At 39.8% G+C, this 15,481-nt stretch overlaps 1 long non-coding RNA gene across 1 annotated transcript in view; it reads left to right on the top strand.

The window, feature by feature from the left end:
* Nucleotides 1-15,481, top strand: part of LOC139357211 (uncharacterized) — a 38,298-nt gene that overhangs the window by 17,662 nt on the left and 5,155 nt on the right. Inside the window, exon 2 of the long non-coding RNA XR_011610017.1 lies at nt 5,531-5,652. This is a non-coding gene — a long non-coding RNA (uncharacterized lncRNA). The remainder of the gene's footprint in view (nt 1-5,530; nt 5,653-15,481) is intronic.

Below are 15,481 nucleotides of genomic sequence, written 5' to 3'. Positions count from 1 at the left end.
AGAAACTGCATTTACTTTTGCACCAACCTAATACATATACTCCACAGAATACTACACAGCCATAAAAAAGAACAAGATTATATCCTTTGCAGCAACGTGTATGGAGCTGGAGTCCGTAATTCTAAGCAAACTAATGCAGAAACAGAAAACCAAATACTGCATGTTCTCACTTATAAATGAGAGCTAAACACTGAGTACACATGGACACAAAGAAGAGAACAACAGAGACCAAGGCTTATTTGAGGGTGGCGGGTGGGAGGAGAGAGAGGATTCAAAAACTACCTATTAGGTACTATGCTTATTACCTGGCTGATGAAATAATCTGTACACCAAACCCTCAAGATATGCAATTAACCTAAATAACAAACCTGTTCATATACTCCAGAACCTAAAATAAAACAAAATCTTCCATTCACTGAAATAAAACAGCGCATTTTAATTGTTTAAAAATATATATATATATGGCCTATCTCAAATAAATTCAAGCACAGAATGATTGAATAGTTTTGACAAGAGTAAGCAAAGCCACCATGGGAATTACAGAATACATTTTTGCTGAAAATAGCTAATTGCTTCTCACTGGAGAAGGTGTTAACGACATTACCAGCATTCTGATGTTGTGCACAACCATCATCTTCTAATCTACAAGGCAAGAGTCTGCTCTAGGAGGTGTGCTTAGAACAGAATTCAAGGGACATCTGAGATCACCTCCTTGGAGCCTCAGACCAGCCTCTCTAGAGGTTTTAAACATCTTAAATTACATAAGAAATTAGAATCAGGAAAGTGAATGAATTAAAAGGGGGAATTGGAATTCCTCTGGAAGATTAATTTGAGACTCTTTCTTGACTACGTTTTGTCAAACTCTTAGTTTAAGAAATAACTATTCTTTACATTTATCCTTAGGCACTATCAAAGAGCATACTGGGAGAAGACTTTTAAATTAAAAAGTAATTTTTATATTTTTCTCCCGACAGAATTATTCCATACTGCGTGCCTGTTAAATATTTTTAGAAATTTTAAATACTAGATATGATTCTTCTTTTTGTACTTAAATCAGGGAAGTATTCTGGTCCAAATAAAGACTCACAACTTATTTTTCTTTTTGTATTATAAAATCACATATACAGATTAACAAAATAAGAAAATAATACTTTCTAATCACACCACCAACAATAGCCACTGTTAATATTTTGATATAGCTTTTTTCTTTTTTCTACATGGCCATATGTGTATCTATCTATCTATCTAAGTATCTATCTATCTACAAATTCAGAAAAATTATAGAACATGCTCTTTGTTTAATTAACTTTCTATTTTATATTAGTTTAAGATTTATACTTAAAACTTAAATTTTTTAAGTTGTAAAGATAGTGGAGACTTCCCATATAGACCACATTGTTATAGTATACGTTATTACTAACTGAAGTCAATGCTTTATTCATATTTCTTTACTTTTCACCCTATATTCCTTTTCTGTTTGAGAATCCCATCCCGCTACCACATTACATTGAATAATTGTGTGTCTTTAGGCTGCTTAGATTACAACAGTTTCTCAGACTTCCTTGTTGTTGATGACTTTGACAATTTTGAATAATAATGGTTGGTTGTTTTGTAGAATGTGCCTCATTTGGGATGTTTGTTTTTTTCTCACGATTATGCTGGGGTTATGAATAGTGGGGAGGAGAACCCCAGAAATGCCATTATCATCCCAACATATCAAGGATACGTACTATCAGCATGACTTATTACTGTAGATGTCAACCTCGATCATCTGGCTGAGGTAGCTTGTCAGTTCTCTCCACAATGAAGTTACCCTTTTCATACTGTGCTTTTTGGAAGGAAGTCACTGCATGGAGCCCACTGTTAAGAAATAGGAGTTACGTTCTACTCCTTAAAGTGGGGGAGTATCTACATAAATTATTTGGACTTCTTCTTGATAGATAATTTATCTATTTTTATTCTCTCTCACTTATATATTTAATCACTTATTTGTAACAATGTTAACTCATATTTATTCAATATGGTGGGTTATAATCCAACATTGTTATTTATCTATTTGTTCAAATTGTCCCAGGTTTGTCCATTGGGAGCTCTTCAGTTGGCTGCTATATCCCTTTCACATGCTCCATTGTTGTGGGTTTTCTTTAGCAAGTTTTGCTTTCTGGCACTTACAAGATGTTTTGGACTTATATTCTCTCTGCCTGACCGGAAATCAGCCATTTCTCCGAGGAGCTCTGGATTCTTTTATTGGAGAATGGTATTAGAAACCAATATCTGGGCACTGAGTGGGCTCATTGGTACTTGAATTTGTTGCTTTGAGACGCTCTCAGCTAACAGAGCCAGAAAACATGTATATGGTGTACACTAACTGGTGTATGCAAACATGTCTATGATTATTTCTTCCTATATATTCATTTGTATCTATATTAAACTAAATATGAGTTCATGCTGGTATCTCCAACTCTTATCCAGTACATGAATCATTCTAGACTTATTTTCTTGGTTCTCTGTAAACTCCTACTCCATTAGTGAGAAACCTAGTTTCCACCATCTGCCATTTATTTACTTAATTGCTCAATTCTAGTATGCATGTATGGTGGTTTCAGAATTGTTAACTCCTACTCTCATGGGAAATAATTTTACCAATTAGAGTACAGTGCCTATGTACAGCTTTACTTTCCACTCATTCCAAAAAGTTATTTAGTTTGGCACTTTTACCCCCACTCTCTTCAGTGAGGTCATTTTATACATTTCTAATGGAAATTCCTTTGTGATAGTCTGCATTCCATCCTGGGATCCTCTGGTCTCCTAAATGACTTTTGAAAATTCACATGCTTTAAGTTTCACTCTTTGTGCTATCAAGTTCTATAGATTTTGACAAAGGCAGTGTTAGGTATCTACCATTGCAATATGGTATGCAGAAGAGTTTCACCACCCAAAAAATAACTTCCCATGCTTCACCTATTCGACCATCTCTCTTCTAAACCCCTGGCAACCATAGATCTGTTTGACGTCTCTGTAGGTTTTTTTTGTTTGTATTTGTTTTTCCCCAGAATGTCATAAAAATTGGATCATATAGTATGCAAACTTTTCAGATTGGCTTATTTCACTTTTAAATATGCATTTAAGATTTATCCATATTTTTGCATGACTTGATAGCTCATTCCTTTTTATTGTTAAATATTATTCCATTATATGTATGTGTCACAATTTATTGATCCATTCACCTATTAAAAAGCATATTAGCTGCTTCTAGAAAATTATAAATAAAGCTGCCACAAATATTTTTGGATGTGGATTTTTCATGTGCATGCACATATTGTGCACAAGCACATATATCTTCAGATCAATTGGGTAAATAATTGAGAGCCTAACTGTTGGATCATATAGTAAGACTGTTTTGCTTTACTGCTAAGCTGTCTTCTAAAGTGCCTATATCATTTTGCACTCCCACCAGCAATGAATGAGAGTTCCTGTTGCTTAGCTTCCTTGCCAGCAATTTGTATTATCAGTGCTTTGGATTTTAGCTATTCGAATAGATGTGTACTGGCATCACATTGTTGTATTAATTTGCATCTCACTAGTCACAAATGATGTTAAGTATCTTGTCATATGTTTATTTTCCATCAGTATTTTTTTTTTGTGATGTATCTGTTTAAATCTTTTGCTCATTTTAAAATTGGATTTTAGTTTCTTAAGGAGTTTTAAGACTTTTTGTATTTTGGATACAAGTTCTTTATCCAATATATGATTTACCATATTTTGTCTTTTTACCCTCTTTGTAGTGTCTTTCATGGCATGACTCTCAATTTGCTTTTTTTTTTTTTCTGAGGAATGTTATTACATTTTTTCATATTATTCTATAAAATCACTTTTTAAGGACTGCAAATTGTTCTATTATAGGACTGTACCATACAATATGTTACTGTTGGACAAATATTTATATGGCTTCCTGTTTTTCCTTTCAGGAAGAAAACAAAACAGTGATGGACATACTTGTAACTAAATATTCTCTTAAGTATTCACTGAAAATAAAATTCTTTAAGTGAAAATTCTGTATCCAAAGGTATCACCTTTTAAAGACTTTTGCTAGGACAAATTCTCTGTTTCCTTGATCTGCCATGCTTATGAATTATTCCATTCCCTCTTTAGGTCAGAGTCAGAGGTAGGCCACAAGTGCATTTTGAAGTATCAGATGCTTTGATACCTTACTGTGTTAAACACACATGAAGCTGAGACATCAGAAGTATTCGGCCTCAAGTGAAAGCTGGATTCTAACCTTTATAAGAGTGACACCTCCCCATTTGTTTCAGTTTGCACTCTAAACCTTAATGTAGGCCTCATGTCTTCTAGAAAACCTGTATACCAATCCTACACACAGTGAAGGTGTGTAATGAGGCAAGCTGGATGCTGTATGTCCAGTTACTCAGATTGCAGAGTTATCTAGGGTTCTGGGGAAACTGGTAGCGGCCCCCTGGTGCCACCATTGCCTTCCTTCCTGTCTCAACCTGGGTTAATGTCCCTCCACTGCATTCCTGTGCCATTTGATCTTGGACTTATTTTTTTTTAACTTTTTTTTTTTTATTATACTTCAAGTTCTGAGGTACATGTGCACAACGTGCAGGTTTGTTACATAGGTGTACATGTGCCATGTTGGTGTGCTGCACCCATCAACTGTCATTTACATTAGGTATTTCTCCTAATGCTATCCCTCCCCCAGCCCTTTTTAATGTTTCTGCCTCTATGAGATTTTGAATATCTTAAACTGAGCTACCTAAAAATGTCATTTTTAAAAAATTTTAAATAGATAATCAATGAAAACAAATGTTTTTGAAAATTCTACCACATTGCCTGTTCCAAAACAGGGTTGGGCATCTCTCTCCTGGAGTAAAAGAATCACCCAGGTTTCCTCTCTGTTTCTATGCACCCAGTGTAGTCTGTAAATTCCTACCCAGACCAAGCAATGGAGAGAGTGAGCGGTAGCAGTCACTGGACTCACTGGACTAGTGCTTACTTTAGCCTTGTAGACTTGGGTTTGTGCTGCCAGATGCTGCTGCTAACCTTTGGCTTACAGTAGTTTTGACGAATATGGAGGCTGTTAGTCAAAGCAACTCTGTCTCCCTAAGAATGTGTTGCAATACATTTAATTCAGAGCTACATCAGTTGCAACAGATCTTGTGCTTTAACAAGTACCTTGGATCTTTGAGAGAATAAACTAGTCACGGCTTTACAGGCCTTTTAGGGAAAGCTACTGCTGCGCTCCATGCTCTTTGGTTCTTGGGAATGCACAGCAGTACTGGATGCCAAGAATATAAACAGCCAGAACAATATGTTCAGTATTTAGGAAATACAGCTGGATCTAGCAAATGTATATGACAGATTGACTCTGTGGCCAGAGAAATTTCCTCTGCACATTTTACCCACTTAAGTAACGTTAAACTGAAAGTCCTAGCATGACGTGATTTTGAATATATGCTAATTAAAGGGCATGTCTATTCACTTTATTTGTGTCTCCTGTGTCTTTCTCTAGAGTTATTTTAAGGCAGAGTATCACATCGCATCAAAACAGCTCCGTCTCCTGCCACTCCACGTGCAATGCCATGAACTTAAATAAATTGCTGGTAAGAGGACGCAAATGCTGTGACCAGGCAAGTAAGTGTTGTCAAAGTGTTATAAAACTACCCTGAACTTTTGGATCCAGAGTACTTTCCTTCCTTTCCCTTCCCTCGTCCTCTCTTTTCTTTGAGTATAAGTGGTCACAGGAACACACTTCCAAAGCTTGAACTTAGAACTTTCATCTGGGAAGTTTGTTTGGACAGCATTCAAACATAAGTGATAAAAATATACAAAGGCTGGTCAGGCACAGTGGCTCACGCCTGTAATCCCAGCACTTTGGGAGGCCAGGGCAGGCAGATCATGAGGTCAGGAGTTTGAGATCAGCCTCGCCAATATGGTGAAACCCCGTCTCTGCTAAAAATACAAAAAATTAGTGGGGCATGGTGGCAGGCACCTGCAGTCCCAGCTACTTGGGAGGCTGAGGCAGGAGAATCACTTGAACCTGGGAGGCGAAGGTTGCAGTGAGCTGAGATCACACCACTGCACTTCAGCCTGGGTGACAGAGCAAGACTCCATCTCCAAAAACAAACAAACAAACAAACAAAAAGCAAAAAAAGAATACACAAAGGCTATTTATGAATTTTTTAAATTTGAATTCAAGGGAAGTATTGTAGCTACTCTTAAAAGTTTTCACTTAAGAAAATGTTCTCATCTTCATTTTCCCTCATTCATCCTGAGGCCTTCATCCCTCCCATAGCAAGAGAATATAAAAGAAGTGGGACAGAAAGAGTGAAGAGGGCATCCTAACAAAGATTGTTTTCCATTTTCCTCCGTATCTGGCAGCCTCTGTTACTACCGGGAGAGAGAGGAAGCAAATCAAAAGTGGAATGAATTTGTGCTGTTTTTAGAGCCTGCTCTTTCCCACACCCTTTATATACCTCACCTTACTTAATTCCATGACGACATAGTGAAGTCTATATTTTTATTCCGCTATTACAGGCACGTATATTAAAGGGCTCAGAGAATCAGTAGCTTGCTCAGAGTCACAGAGCTATAGCTCGGATTGGAGCCCAGAGCTGTGTGATTGTACAGAGCCTATTACGTGGTCCCTACCTACATTATGCTGAGTCCTTTTGCCTGCAGTTAGGTTGAACGGCTGTCAAGTCAGCTGAAAACTGTGGTTATGGCTATAGGCCATAATCACAGGCAAGCAATAAGGAGGCAGCATCTTTTGGGAGTGAATTTGCAAAATCCTATGAAGTCATGGCAACTGTGGCCCTGAAGACAAGGCCCAGGTAGTACTCAGGCAGATTCAGAGAGAGCTGATGGAGAATAGGTGTGAGTCTCCTACCTGGCCATTACTGTTTGGGTAGAACTTCCCTTCTCCCTTCTTCTGAAAACAAAAAACAAACAAACAAAAAAACTTGAACTCCACTCAGGTTTTTTCTATTGCAGCTGCTGCAAACCAATGGGCTTTGGGGAACTGTGCTTCCCTTCAGAAAGGAAAGAGTATTTGAGGATGAAAAGGAAGGTAAGAAAGAGGGATTTAGGTGCAAGGAAATTTACATCATCTTTAGATGAAGGAGGGCTTGAAGGAAACATCCCAGCATGTAAAAGAAAAATGATAAATTAAGACTAATTTTTTAAAAAGTATCTATGTACATTTTTTCACAGGCATTGCTAAATCCCGTGTTTTAAAAATTAATTTTTCCCTCATACTAGCAATGTCACAATAGTCACTATCACTGGAATGACACTGTATCATGCAAGGGGGTGGCAGAGGAAAGCACAGGCAGTGATGGATATACAGATCAACGTAATGTGATGTGGCATCCCTTCTCAACTGCAAATACAGTTACCTTCAGGGTGACAGAACAGCCAAACTGCTTCAGTAAATTACTAGGATATTGCCTTGCTGCTCTAAATTCTGAGTCTGTTTTCTGGGTTTCTATATGTTTGTGGAGAAATGAATTTCCAGTTAAATCTTTGTTATTCTCTCCCTAGAGCCAAAAATTGTGGGTGGGGCAAAGACTTATATTCAAAACAAATTTTACTCCTCGATGCTATCGCTATCTTTCTTCCAAGGTCTCTTTGTCAAAGTACCATTAATCTATGCAGGCCACTGCATTGATCCTACATTATCGATTCATTAACCACCATTTATGGAATACCTCCAATGCATCAGTCACTGTGCTAGACATTAGGGATATAGAGACAAACAACACACTCCATGCCCTCCAGGAGCCCATGTTTAGTAGAGAAGAAGGACAACTGAACAAATAGTCACTATATAAAAGTTCAATGGTCAAGGGTTATACAAGGTATGATAAGCACATCTGGTATGTATGAGTATCTTCCAGACGGGGAAAATTTCTTACATTTTCTGTTGCAAAACAAATTTCCCCTGTTTTTTAAAAAAAATAAGTTGGCACCATTCAAATCGTCAATCCAAAATTAACTGGTCTCTAAGTTATTGATGCCCTGCAGCTAGAAAGTCTTTAATTTTATTACTGAAATCTACTGCAACATAGCCAAGTCTAATATAATACAACCCAAAGGGGAAATATCACATTTATCTAGATATGCAATTGAAAAAATTCTGTATACTTAGAAACTATGATATTTTCACTGCATAACAATTTGGGGAAATCACATCAGGCCACATATTTAGAAGGTATCCCATGGCAACCATGAGAAGTTGCTTTGGTCTCACATAGCTGAACATAAAAATGACTCCTTGCTTATCAGATGCCTGGAAGAAGAAGGGGCAGCAAAAGTTATATCTCCTTTGGATTATTAAATTAAGCTCCTCTCTGGGCCTCCATGAGCTCTTGTGAAGCAAGAAAATGCATGTCCTACTCTTGGTCCCATGGATGTAGTAGATGTTCTTCATGCTTGATTTTTTTCTTTTTTATGGCATGTGTCTTGCTCATACTTAGGGGCTTGTGGTTCAGTGGAGACCACACTGGACTGGACTGAACAGACAACTGAAGAGCTCTCTCTACCTTTCAGCATCTCTGCCTGCCTTTCTGACTACCTAAAAAGTACTACAACCTCTGACTCTGTTTCTAAGGTGGATTTTTCCTACTCATGCTTCCTAGCGACTTGGTGAGGATTTGTTGAATCATGGGACATTTGAGCTTGCCAAGGTAAGGCTTCATTGTGGCTTTGTGTGGCCCTTCTGGGATCACTGATGTGCCTGGGCCAGGTTCCTTTGTATTTGAAGGAGGGAGGAGTTCGTTTGGAGGCACAGTCTAAGAGGAGAGAAGAAGTGGAGGGTAAAGATGAGGGCACAGCAACTGGTCTCTTTATGGCATCTCATACAGAGTTGGCACCTTGACAATTAGGATATTGGGGACCAAAAACTGATGCACCACTTTAACGATTCTTTGTAAATGTAGGGCAGGTTGGAGGTCAGAAACACAGGCAGGACTTCCAAAGGCTGTGGGCACTGTTCCTGTGAGGCTCAAGTGACAAGGTGGGAGACAGGATTGGGTGGAGGGCACAGGTCTTCCATGTTGAAGAACCCTCTAACATCCTGAAGACTGCCTACCTTAAGACCAACCCAGCAATGCTGGGTGCTTTCTTGGTAGACTGCTTGGAGAGGCAGCCGTGAGGAGTCTTTGTGGTCCATGGACAACTGGGGACTGGAACATGGGGAAGTTGGGTGGTTACAACTGTAATTATTAGACCAATCTGTGGCCCACATGATACCCACCTGAAAGAATTCTTGCCCAGCTCTGTGCCTCCTTCCTCAGATGTGGCACCCAGAATGGCACCAAACACGCCTAGTGAGGTTTGGAACAAAAGTAAGCTAGCTTCTCTGCTATGTTTTCAGTAGCCTTCCTGATAACACCCAGCATTTTTTGAGCTTCTTTAGCTTCAGCACATGTTTCCACCAGTGTCCCCTAACAGAGAGGATGACTATGTCACTAAAGAAGTGGAGCAGCTGAAAATAGACTCAGCTCTTGGCCCCTGTAGAGACTGCAAGATTCTGTGCACACCGTGACAGTCGGGGCTTCTGAGCACTGTGCTGTTCAGCTCTATTGCACAACCTGCCACACCCCGTTACTGTAAATGGAACACCGGCTGTGAGTTGGTCAAGGCCTTGCCATGACAAGGCCACTTGCATGGGACTCTAAATTAAAAAAAAAAAAAAATAGGTCTCTCTTATTGACTGAAAAACTGGTTCTCTTTTTCATATTTCTCACTGTCTGGAGCTGAATTATTAACAGGCAAAAATTAGGTGGGGCTTCATTGATATTCTCATGAGCTTTTACAACAAGATCGGAAAGTGTGCCTCGGTGAATTGCCTTTTGTTAGCAGTGTGGAGATGCAGGCAAAAATGAGCAGCGTGGTTTGTGTTTGCAGCCGCCCCTCCCCTCTCTTCAGCGTCTCTCCTTCCCGGCTGCAAGGTGCGTCTTTAATGCGCCACACTGACAAGGCATTTTAGTCATGCAGCTAATTAATATCATTCCGAGGCTCAATGTGACAGTTCCTTCAGACTCATAAATCAGAAACCACTAACAAACGTCATTCCTTTTCTGATCTCTTTCTCTTTCTTTTTAATATGTTGATTTACTTTCAGTATGCGTAACCAAAAAAGAAAGAAACAAACCAATAAAAATACTGATGAAAATGCCGGGTGCCATGACTTGAATGCATTTTAGACTTTCCAAGCCAGCAATGCAACAGCCAGGAAAACAGCAAAGAAAAAAAAATCACCCTTGCCTTTCAGGGAATGAACATGGGAGGAAAACAAAACATCAGACAGTGTTCTATCCTTTAGAGACTATGAGTCAATCCCCGGGGGCTGTATCAAGACAGACCCAATTACCTGGAGAATACAAAAAATGGCCTGGCCAAAGTTCAAACACTAGAGTGACCAAACAAAAGGATTCCCAGGGAAGAAGAGGCACTAATCAAAGCTCTGACAGCACCCAGCCCTGATGAAAAATGACTGTGGAGAATTCCCATTAAGGATATTTGAAACCACAGTTCTTATCTTTCCCTCCTTCCCCTTTTCTCAGCTGGGGACATGCAGTCTATCTTTTCCCTCCAATCTTATCCATGTCCCGGAGACAGACTGTTCACTTAGGTCAAATCTGGTCAGGGTGGAGGGGTCAGGTTACGGCTACCAGCTGATGAAAAAACTGTAGCTTCAAAGTTGCCTGGTTTGCCAGTTCTCTCAAAAAGATCCACACCCAGTAAAAATAATTCTTAAATTTACCCTACTGATGGGAGCACCTGGAAAAAAGGATTTTTTTTAAGCCTGAATATCAAGTTTGATAAAAGCCAATTATTAGCAGCCTGGAAGAATGCTTTACAAGATCTTGAAGAAAGATTGATTTAAAGAAAATAGTGGAATATTTTTTCATTAATTCATAGCCACAATAGCCCTATTCTTAGGGAGCTTTCTTTTCACAGCCATACTGATTTTTCAAACACTTATTTCCTCTTCCTGGTTCTGCTCCTTGTGGAATTTATTAAAGAAAAGAAGAGTAGAGTCTTCTACTTATTGCATGGTTGCCAGATAAAGTATCTAAACATAAAAATTAAGAAATTGCTTAGATTACATAGACACAGGCACTTACATTTTAAAAGGTAATGGTTAAAAAGAGAAATTTATCAGTTACATTCATGGGAATGAACATTAAGCATTCATCAAAAAGATTTTCAGAAATAACTGAGAGTAAGGGGAAATAAGAATATAAAATTAAAAAGTATTTCTTAGAAAAGCATAGCACAGCGTGTCTCTACTAGAAGGAAGCAAAATAAAATGTTACACATTTTAAATCGAGAAAGTTATCAAAATGTCTAAATCCCTGCCCTAAATCACTGAAATGATCATGTGTATCCATTCTTTCTCCCTCAATGGAGAACACTTGCATATACATAGGTTCTTTAAAAGGCTTTGGTGAGAATGGATATGGTAACATTGTGTCAGAGGTGTGTGAACCAGAGCACCTCCATCTTGAATAGGGGCTGAGTGAAATAAGGCTGAAACCTGCTAGGCTGCATTCTCAGACGGTGAAGGCACTGTAAGTCACAGAATGAGATGGAAGGTCAGCACAAGATACAGGTCATAAAGACCTTGCTGATAACACAGCTTGCAGTAAAGAAGCTAGCCAAAACCCACCAAAGCCAAGATGGCGAGAACAGTGACCTCTGGTCGTCCTCACTGCTATACTCCCACCAGCGCCATCACAGTTTACAGATGCCCTGGCATCGTCAGGAAGTCACCCTATATGGTCTAAAGAGGGGAGGCACTAATAATCCACCCCCCGTTTAGCATATCATCACAAAATAACCACAAGAATGGGCAACCACAGCCCTCAAGAGTTATTCTTTTATTTTTCTACTTTGTTAATAAACTTGCTTTCACTTTACTCTACAGACTTGTCCTGAATTCTTTCTTGGACGAGATCCAAGAACCCTCTCTTCGGGTCTGGATTGGGACCTTTTTCCTGTAACAATTGGGTGGACTAGGTTATGCTGCAATAACAAACAACCCCAAAGTCTTGGTGACTTAAACCACAAAGATTATTTTTTGCTCCTGTTACATGTCAATCAAGATTCAGCAGGGCTGTTTTGTTCATCATGCTTGAAGAATCCAGGCTGATGCCAATGCTGGCTCAAGAGAGACCTGGGGAGTCTCTTCCCAGACCTGGGAAGATCATGATCTTCTTCTCAGAAGCGGGAAGGGACACAGACCAGTTCCATTCACACTTCATGAATCAAGTCATGGCCAATCCTAAATATCAGAGTGTGGAAAGTGCAGTCCAACTTGAGGAATATCTTATGGAGCGGGCAATATTGATGTCTCTCTGGAATGTTTGCATTGGTTCTTTTTCATCCGTGATTTGACTTTCTTCTAGCAGGTGTTGGCCTGTTTACAGATGCCAATAAAATGCTCCTTTGAATGTAACTTCTTCCTTCTGGAATTCCAGGCATCTTGCTATCTGTGGAAATCTCTTGGACTAATAACAGGGTATTGACAATGGATTTCAATGCATAATGCCTAAAGGCAGGTGCAAATTTGAAATTCCCAAGTCCTTGTTTGTTCTGGAAGTCAAGCCTCTTGCAAAGTTAAATGATTTCAGTTTTTTTTCTTCCTGTTTTTTTCCTGTTTCTTTCCTCTAATCATCTTTATCTCCCAGACCTTGTTCCATGGCCCCTGTTTTACTGACTAAAACAGAACTTGGTCAGAACTTTTAAAACATATTCTCCAAGGCTTCCAGCATACCATTTCTGCCATATTTTCAAGATCAATTGTGGATGACCATAATAGAGCCAGACTCTGGTGCCAATGTGCAGAGGAAAGAGTTTATAAATATTTACATAGAAAAATGATTGACGATTTTTTTTGTCAAAATGAAATTCAAGATGACAACTACACCCTTCCTTTTAAACAGAAGGTGCATGAGGTTTAGGAGAAAGCAATGAGGAATGAAATTCATAGAACTTGCTGGCTTTTACTCTTCCTTAAAAATAAGAGAATTAGGCCGGGCGCGGTGGCTCAAGCCTGTAATCCCAGCACTTTGGGAGGCCAAGACGGGCTGATCACGAGGTCAGGAGATCAAGACCATCCTGGCTAACACAGTGAAACCCCGTCTCTACTAAAAATACAAAAACTTAGCCGGGCGAGGTGGCAGGCGCCTGTAGTCCCAGCTACTCGGGAGGCTGAGGCAGGAGAATGGCGTGAACCCGGGAGGCGGAGTTTGCAGTGAGCTGAGATCCGGCCCCTGCACTTCAGCCTGGGTGACAGAGCGAGACTCCGTCTCAAAAAAAAAAAAAAAAAAAAATAAGAGAATTAAAAAGAGAAATTTAGGCTTTTTATCAGGCCAATTCAGATATGTTTTTGAGACATGATATAATAGTAAATCACAGTATAACATTTACAATAACAGGCTCTTGAAAATAATTGCTATTGTAAAAGCGATACATTTATTGTTGATAATTAGGAAAATAATGAAAGGTATAAAGGAAAAAAGAATCAGCCATAATCTTAGACTCTAGAAATAATAATTGCAAGCATTTGGTGGTATCCTCCCAGTATTTTCCTTGTGTCTGCAGTTTTTCTATGCAATTAAAAAATATACTGCAAAGGGTATAACTATCGGTCCACAAATTCAGACATACTTGAAACAATAATTTCCTTCATTTTTTTAAGGCTCAAGTTGGTTTCTTTCTTTCTTCTTTTTTTTCCCCCCTTTTTTAGAGGCAGGGTCTTTCTCTGTCGCCCAGGCTAGAGCACAGTGGCATGATCACAGCTCACTGCAGCCTCAAACTTCTGGGTTTAAACAATCCTCCTGTCCCAGCCTCCTGTGTAGCTAGGACTACAGGTCCATGCTGCCATGCCAGGCCAATTTTTTAATTTTTATTTTTGTAGGGATAGGGTCTCATTATGTTACCCAGACTGGTCTCAAACTCATGGTCTCAACTGACCCTCCCTCTCTGGCCTCCCGAAGTGCTAGGATTACAGGCATGAGCCATCATGCCCCATACAGATTAGTTTCTATTTTAAGTCCTCACTTTGCCTGGGAACTGAAATTTAATGTTGGTCAATGTGAGACAACTTCCTTCTTTCTAGAGGTTTGTCTAAATTGACGGGGTGGGGTGATGGAGGCCCAAGACACAGGAAGGAATGTGCTACATCCTTGAACAATGATTTACAAATGTATCTGCAAAGTTTCTTCTTCCTGTTTGAATTTTTTTCTTTAGTTCGAAAGCCTCTGCCTAGGAAATAAGGTCACAGGACCAACCAAACTCTAGCTCTCTTATTAACAAACTCCCAATTTATTCTGTCCTAAATCCAGTGGTACCTTTTTTTTCAAGTACAAGAACATGCTAGTTATCTACCTATTACCTTTCTGCTCGAAATCCACCCTCCCCGTGCTGTGCTCTGAGATTCTGGAAACTTTATTTTCCAGGCTCCTTTGCTGGCTGATGTTCTGCTAATTCTGCAGCTGGTTGCAGCAGAGGAGGATGGACAGCAGAAGGAAGGGAAAAGCGGTTTCCTTCCCGATTATTGCCAGTCCTGTCAGTGTTACCCAAGACTGGCAATTTGTTCCACCAGCAGCAATGCCTTCGGACTTCTGCCTCAGTGTTTTCAAGAAGTCCCGGTGTTACAGGAAAGGTGTCCTGATTCAGACCCCAACAGAGGGTTTTTGGATTTTGCACAAGAAAGAATTCAGGGCAAGTCCGTAGACTAAAGTGAAAGCAAGTTTATTGGGAAAGTAAAGGAATAAAAGAATGACTACTCCAAAGAGCAGCCCTGAGAGGGCTGCTGGTTGCCCATTTTTATGGTTACTTCTTGATGATATGCTAAATAAGGGGTGGATTATTCATGCCTGCCCCTTTTAGACCATGTAGGGTAACTTCCTGACATTGCCATGGCATTTGTAAACTGTCATGGTGCTGGTGGGAGTGTAGCAGTGAGGATGACCAAAGGTCACTCTCGTGGCCATTTTGGTTTTGGTGGGTTTTAGCTGACTTCGTTACTGCAACCTGTTTTATCAGCAAGGCCTTTATGACCTGTATCTTTTGCTGACCTCCTATCTCATCTTGTGCTTTAGAATGCCTTAACTGTCGGGGAATGCCGCCCAGTAGGTCTCAGCTTCATTTTACCCAGCCCCTACTCAAGATGGAGTTGTTCCGGTTCAAATGCCTCCGACACTAGCACCCACAACATCAGGGACCCTCAGAAGAGAAGAGCCATCAATGGCTGGGCGAGGCCGCAGGAGCACCACCTCCAGGAGGTCCTCTGCTGTAGCTTCCAGCGTCTACTAAGCCCCCGCTTTCTCCCCATTGCTATCCCTCCCCACGAGCCATCCATTGGAAGCTTCATATTATTTCCTCCAGATTATTCCCTCAAAGCCTGCTTTTGCTCTTTTAGCCTTCCAACACCTAGAGAGTTTCTAGG

Source organism: Macaca nemestrina, chromosome 11, assembly GCF_043159975.1.
Source record: "Macaca nemestrina isolate mMacNem1 chromosome 11, mMacNem.hap1, whole genome shotgun sequence".
NCBI classification, from domain to species: Eukaryota; Metazoa; Chordata; class Mammalia; order Primates; family Cercopithecidae; genus Macaca; species Macaca nemestrina.
The sequence above is the reverse complement of the archived record's forward strand: the minus strand, read 5'-3'. Positions and strand labels throughout refer to the sequence as shown.